We start from the raw sequence: 7241 nt of genomic DNA on the forward strand, positions 1-7241 counted from the left end.
CTATCCGGGCTAGTGGCGGGAGGGGGGGGTGGCACTGGGCTCAGGTGACCTGAAGGGTCATGTCAGGGACAGCCCCCTGGAGAAGGGGCTTTGTGAGTTTAGGGGCACCTGCCCTCAGCGCCTGCGTCGAGGCTGGTGGGCATGGGGCTTGTCACAGACAGGGCAGGGGGGGTCCCTTCCAGCAGCTCCACCCTGCCCCACCGTGGGGAAGTAGCACGAGAACAGAGCCGGTAGCAGAACGTTCATTGGCACTAGATCAGAAAATGGGGACATCCAGGTCTGTCCCACTTCCTGTGGCCCTGGCCCAGGTCTGGGTATGGCCGCTCAAGGCAGTCAAAGAAGCAGCACAGCCCAGCTTGGGGGTGTGCCCCCAGGCGAGGGGGCTCACAGAGAAAGGCCCCCTGCAGGCAGGAAGCCTCACGCTGTCACCGAACGGAAGGGCTGAAACCACTGTCCAGCTCACCCCAGCTCTGGGTGGACAGAAAGCCCCAGGGTGAGAACTCAGGACCTCCCAACATCCCCTGCCCCAGGAGCGGGGGCAACAGCCTTCCCGGCAGAATGGAGAACATGGGCCAGCCCTGCGTGGGCAGACGGGCATTCCCTTGAGGTGGGGAGCGGGGTGGGGGGGGGCCTCAGGTGCTCTCTGAGGTCCCCGCAGTGGAGGCTGTTTCCTCTCCTGCTCAGCATCCACCCAGGGAGGCAGAGTGAGCCCCTTTAGCCTCTCTCATGTGACAGATACCCGCCAGGCCCCTGTGGTTTCCAACATCCTGTGGGTGGCCTGGTTGCCGACGCCTTCGCTGCACGCCATAGCCGAGGCTGCAGCTGCCGCTTCTGTGCTGTGTGTCTGGGGCCTCACCAGGCTTCTCAAGGGCCACCGTCATGTCCTCCCAGCACCTGGCACACTCCTGCGTTCTCAGAAAGCATTGTCGGAAGGGAGGGAGGAAGAAGGGAGAAAAGGACTTGGAGAGTATCACAAAACAGAGCCCTTATCTGCTGCCTCAGTTCCCTCTCACTACCACCCACACAGCTCTGGACAATGAGCTAGTGACAATCACACATGCGCCCCACCTCCCCTAATGCATAAGGTGCTGTATATACCAGAATCCACTACTCTCCTGCTCTACAACCATTGCTGGCTCCCAATTGCTTGCTGAAGAAAATTCAGATCCCAAGACCCCCAGTTCTTGGCTCCCACCTTGTCACCTGCTTCCTTCTGTGGCCCCATGTTAAGTGGCTTGCTCCCCGTCACTGGAAGAGGCCCTGTACTTTTCCTTTATCGTGGCTTTTCTTGTGTGGCGTACTCCGGGCCATGTCCTTCCCCCTCATGCCCTCCTCTGTCCGGGCAGACCACCCACTGGTTCCACCTTCAGGGACTGGGGTGTGATCTGCCGTGAACGACCACATGCTGCTATTTCCTCTCAGGGTGCAGGTGACCTGCCTTCGGGGGCCCTTTGACTCCACAGGAAGACACTGTGGGGTGCAGCTGGGTCAGAAGGTGCCAGTGGGTGACGGAGAGAAGGAAAGCAGGAGGGGTTAGAGCAGAGAGGGGAGGGCCACAGGGGTAACAGCACCCAGAGGTTGTCCTCTAGCTGCGTGACCTCGGGCTGCTCACTGAACTTCCCAACCACCTGCCTAAAAGCAGCTGCCCACTGATGATGAGTCTCTTTCCTTTGTGGCGGGACAGAGGATTATGTGTCAACAGCTTTGATGCTGCACCACTTTATCCTGAGCATCAGGTCCCAGAATCAAGACCTCCAGTGTCACCACCCCTCCCCGCTGACTTTGACCTGGGGGTGGTGACAAAGCCAGAGAGTGGTGCCGAGGCAACCCTGGCCCATTGATTTGTCTGTGAGGCTGTCGGCTTTTGAAATCAGACAGGAAGGAAGGTTGAGGTAGAGCCCAGCACAGGAAGAGGTGAGGAGCCCGAGCTGCAGGGCGGCTGGTGGGCTCGGTGGGGACTGCAGCAGACAGCGGTACCTTGTCCCCAGCCCCTGATTCTTGATCCTGAGGACTCTGACTCAGGCCCCAGCTGGCTTGTCACAGAGGCTCCCAGGACATCCCACCACTGCCCGCTGGAGCTGGGCTGAGCCCAGGAGCGCAGAGATGGCCATTCCTGGAGCAGCAGCAAGGCCCGGGAGGTAAGTTGAGTCCAGGCTACCTCAGTGCAGGGCAGGGGAGGACGATGACTTTTAAGGCCTGAGCTACTCTGGGGAGGGGACTGGGAGACTCCAGGGAAGTGTCTCCCTGGGTGCTGGGAGCTGCTGAGGCAGGACTGATTCACAAACGTGTGCCCAAGGATAGCCCAGGATAGGCCCCAGGGGACAAAGCCCAGCTCCCCAGGGACCAGTGCTGGACAGGAGAAGCGGGAAGCAGCAGGGAGGCCTGTGGGCAGGATGTGCAGCCCCAGCCCAGGGGAGCCAGCAGCCCTGGGCACCATCCCCGCAAGGGGCCCCCACAGGAGGCTCTGCTTCTGACTTCAGTTCCCCACCTGGAAGTGGAGGTAACAACATAGGACCCGCCCCAAAGGTCATAAGGGCCAAGGGAGGCGGTGCAGGTGGCTCCAGGTCCAGCCTGTGGTGCCTGCCCTGCGATGCCGCCTTGTGCCGGGGACAGCCCCAGGGCCTCTCCCAGCCGCAGCCTTGTTGAGATGAGGCTCATCATCCTGCGAGAGAAGCAGCCACAGGAGGCTTCTCGGAATAGGTCTGCTGAGCAGGCCAGCGAAGATGCTCCCCATAGGGTCCTCCTCAGTGGCCAGGCTCCCGGGGCCCCCATGCTCCCTCCCGGGAGGCATTCCCCAAGCCCAGAGGCTCACTCTTAGCCATCACAGGCTGCAGGCTGGGCACCTCCTCTTCTGCCCCAGGGGTGCTGGGCTCCCCAGGGTTGGGGCTGTCCTCCCACTGGGACTCCAGGGGTCAGTGTCGTTAGGAGCGTGGCATCTTGAGGTGCAGGCACCACTACCTCCTTTCTTCGGAAAGGCTGTCTGATCTCAGGTGATGGTGCCAGGGCCACCTCAAGAGGACCAGTTACTGAATTTCCAGGCCTCTGGGAGCGGGGCAGTGACAAGGAACTGTGGACAGAGATACAGGCAGCCCAGGTGGGCAGAGCAGGGGCTGGCCACTGGGGAAGGGGCCCAGCAGGCTCAGGCTAGGACTGAGGCCCCTGGGCCTCATGGGCAGACACAAGGAGTGAGTCGGCACCTGGATCTGCTCAGGGATGAAGCAGAAGCCCAACCATTGAGTCCGAGAAATGGTTCTGAGCCCACTGACACCAGGAGGGACTTAGATCCAGCCTCCCCCACAGACAAAGCTCCAGGGATGGGCCCTCGTGGCACATGCCAGGCTCAGGGAGGCAACAGTGGCCACCCACGCATCCCTCTGGACTTGCCCTGCCTACTACAGCTCAGACCCTCTGTGGAGTGACCTCTGGCCTTCAGGTCCCCTAGGCAATGCAAAGTCCACCTGTCCTCAGACTTCCCCTCTTTAAGCTGGGCTTGCAGGAGAACCTGCAGCTTCCTGGAGGCCATTTGCACCAGGCAGGATCTATCTGACCGTCCCTGGCGGCGTCTGTGGCCTCCCTCAGCCTGCCCCGAGATCTGTGATAGGTTCCAGCCTGCAAGGGAGGCATCTGGGGCTGCGTGCAAGGCCTGTCGGCAGTGGCGGTCACAGCCGGTCACAGCCAGCCCCCATCAGCCTCTGGGCTGGCCCTGGGAGGTAGCAGTGCTGTGAGGTTGGCTCACCTGTACCTCCCTCCTCTGTCCTTGGAGAAAATGTCCGAGGCTGAAAGCCAGGTGGGGAGGGGGGTTGCATCTGAGTGGGACCTGAGCAGAACGCCCTTGTAAATCTGAATTTCAGATAAACCATCCATTTTTTTAGTATTAGTATGTCTCAATACTTATGGACATACTTACCTGACATTGAAATTTCCTTAGGTATCCTGTATTTTAATTTGCTAAATCTGGCAACCCTAGGCCCGAGGTCAGTGGGGCAGGAAAGACGGGTGTCTGATCAAGAGGGAACATTGACCCCCAATCCTGAGAGAACAGTGGGGCCAAAGAGGCAGGGGTGATCGCTGGGAGCCCCGCTTCCCAGGCCCACGCGTGTCCTGCCTCTTCCCCAGCCTGCACTTCTGCCACCGCTGTCCCTCCTTTGTCCCTCTCCCAGCCTCCCTCTGGTCCAGTGGTTCTTGGTGATCAGAGAACTGGAGCCACGTGAAGGCCCTTTCCCCGGCCAGTTACACCTCCGGGTGGTCAGGCTGAGTGGCAGTTTGTTTAAAACGGTGCTCTGCAGAATGACCATGTGACGCTGCGATTCCACTTCTGGGTTTATACACAGAAGAACTAAAAGCAGGTCTCAAAGAGGTATTTGCACACCTATGCTCATGGCAGCATATTCACAACAGGCAAAAGGTAGGAAGAACCCAAACGTCCATCATCATTCAGAAGAATGGGTAGACACGTGCAATGGAACATTATGCATCCACAAAAAGGAATAAAATTCTGACACCTGCTACCCCATGGATGAACCCCAAGGACAGTATGCTAAGTTAGAGAAGCCAGACACAAAAGGACAAATCCTGTGTGATGGCACTTACGTGAGGCACCTGGACAGGCCAAATCCACAGACACGGGAAGCACAGCAGGGGCTGCCGGGGCCTGGGAGGGAGAACAGGAAGTGAGTGAGTGGCTGATGGGGACAGAGTTTCAGTTTGGGAAGATGGAAAAGTTCTGGAAAGGGATGCTGGTGATGGTCACACAATAATGTTAATGTGTGGACACTTAAAAATGGTTAAAATGGTAAATCTTATGTTATGTATATTTTATAATTAAAAAAAATTAGATGAAAAAATAATGCTCCAGATAACGCCCTGCCAGGGCTGAGAGGCACAGACCCACGGACCCTCAGCATGGCCCCTCGTCCTCCAGCCGCTGCCCCGCCCCCGGCAGCAGCAGCTGTGTCACCTGATGGGTGCACCCGGACATCCATTAAGAGCAGGCTGTGTCCACCCTTGGGCCATGGCCTGACATCACCCAGTCCGAGAGCAGGGCAGAGGACCCTAGTGTCCTGGCCTCTGGCACTAACAGGCCGGCAGTAGCATTGCTTCATTTTGGCTTACATACATTTGGATTTTTAGATTGTTTAGAATATTTTAAAATTGAGGTACAACTTACCTGTAGTAAAGTGAGCTCAATGGCTTTTTATATATGTATACATACATCTGTGTAACCACCAGCCAGATCAATATATAGAAATTTCCAGCACACTAGAAGACTCTTACATGCCCCACCCCATGTTAAAACTGCTCCCACTATTTTGACTTCTATCATTTCAGATTGGTTTGACCTGATTTTTTTTTTTTTTTTTTTTTTTAAGACAGGGTCTTGCTCTGTCCCCTGGGTTAGAGTGCAGTGGTGTCATTATAGCTCACTGCAATCTGAAACTCCTGGGCTCAAGTGACTCTCCTGCCTCAGCCACCCAAGTAGCTGGGACTACAGGTGCATGTCACCATTCCCAGCTAATTTTTTCTATTTTTTTGTAGAGATGGGGTCTCACTCTTGCTGAGGCTGGTCTCAAACTCCTGACCTCAAGTGATCCTCCCTTCTTGGACTCCCAGAGTGCTAGGATTACAGGCATGAGCCACTGGAACCAGCCTTGGTTTGGCCTGATATTTAAACTCCCTATTAATGGAATTACAGAGTGTGTTCTCGTCCATGTCAAACTTCTTTCACTCAACATTATGTCTGCAAGAGTCATCTATATTGTTGAGCTCGTCAGTAATTTATTCTTTTTCATTGCTGTGTAGGATTTCATTGAATGAACATATCAAAAAAATTTCCCATGCTATTGTTGATGAATATTAGTTGGTTCTACTTTTTTTGGATATTAGGAATAAAGCTATTAGGAACATTTTGGTACCTGTGTTTTGTTGGACATAAACACTCATTTCTGCTCAGGAGGGGAACTGCTGGGTCACAGAGAATATGCACATTTCCTTTATTACAACCAAAAATTTTCCAAAGTGATTGTAATTTGCATTTCTCTGTTGACTGATATTCTTTCTGGTGATGTATCTATTAAATTTTTTGTCTTCTTTTTTAATTGAGCTGCTTTTTCTTATTGATTTGTAAGCACTTTTTTAATGTGTTTGGGATGGAGATTTTTTATATATATATATATATATATATATCTCGCTCAGATATATCCTAGTCTGGTTTTCTTTTTCATCCTCTTAATGCTGCCTTTTAATGAATAGACATTCCTAATTTTAATGAATCCTAATTCTTTACTTTTATGGTTAGTGCTTTTGTGTTTAGGTTTTATCTAGCCCAGGTTAATAAAGATATTCTTAATTTTCTTCTAAAGTCTTGATAGTGTTTGCATTCATATTCAGATCTATAATCCAGCTCAAATTTTTGTTTATGGTGTGAGGTAGGGGTTAAGGTTCATTTTACTTATTTAACTTATTACCCATCAAAATTTATTGCAAAGACCATCCTTCCCACTGAATGGCAGTGGAGCCATTTGTAAATCATGTGTGGGACCCTTTATTCTATTGCACTGTTCTACTTGTCCATTCTTGTGCCAATACCTACAGCGCTATAATAAGTCTTGATATTGTCTAGTGTGAGTCTTCTTAAGCTAAACACTGAGAACCAGAAAACTGAAGGGCTGGACAGTATGTGTCTGACGTGTTTCTCTGTGCAGTGACAACATATGGGGTCATTTTTTAATACAGGGCTGCCATCAGCAACAGTGGGCTGTGATCTCTCCTGGCTACACATCATGTTTTCTCTCCCAGAACTGTGGATGACAGATGGCCAGCTCCCACCCAATTCCCAGGGCCCTTCTGGAGGGGCTGCTGTGGCCTGCACACCCGGTGAGGAGGTGGGGGTGCATATGGGGTCCTCCATGTCCACCTTGGCTACAGGAGGGTTGCAGAGGGGGATGACCAATCTTGGCAACAAGGAGGCAAAGGAATGTGAATGGGTGGGCCTTGAGCATGGCTTAGCCTCTTAGCATCTGAGCCACTGTCCCCAGCAGCAAACAGCACTGCCCATGGACCAGGAGCCTCCACGCTCCTGGGAGACTCCAGGAAAATAGTAAGAAAAGCAGTAGCGCAGCTGCTCTGAGAAGTAGCTTTCCCTCCCTTTCAACTTCTCCTTTCTATTCTTTTCTGATTCATAAACTTTACTTTTCAGAGAAGTTTTAGGATTACAGAAAAATTGATGGGAAATTACAGAGATT

Source organism: Eulemur rufifrons, chromosome 14 (genome assembly GCF_041146395.1).
Source record: "Eulemur rufifrons isolate Redbay chromosome 14, OSU_ERuf_1, whole genome shotgun sequence".
Lineage (NCBI taxonomy): Eukaryota > Metazoa > Chordata > Mammalia > Primates > Lemuridae > Eulemur > Eulemur rufifrons.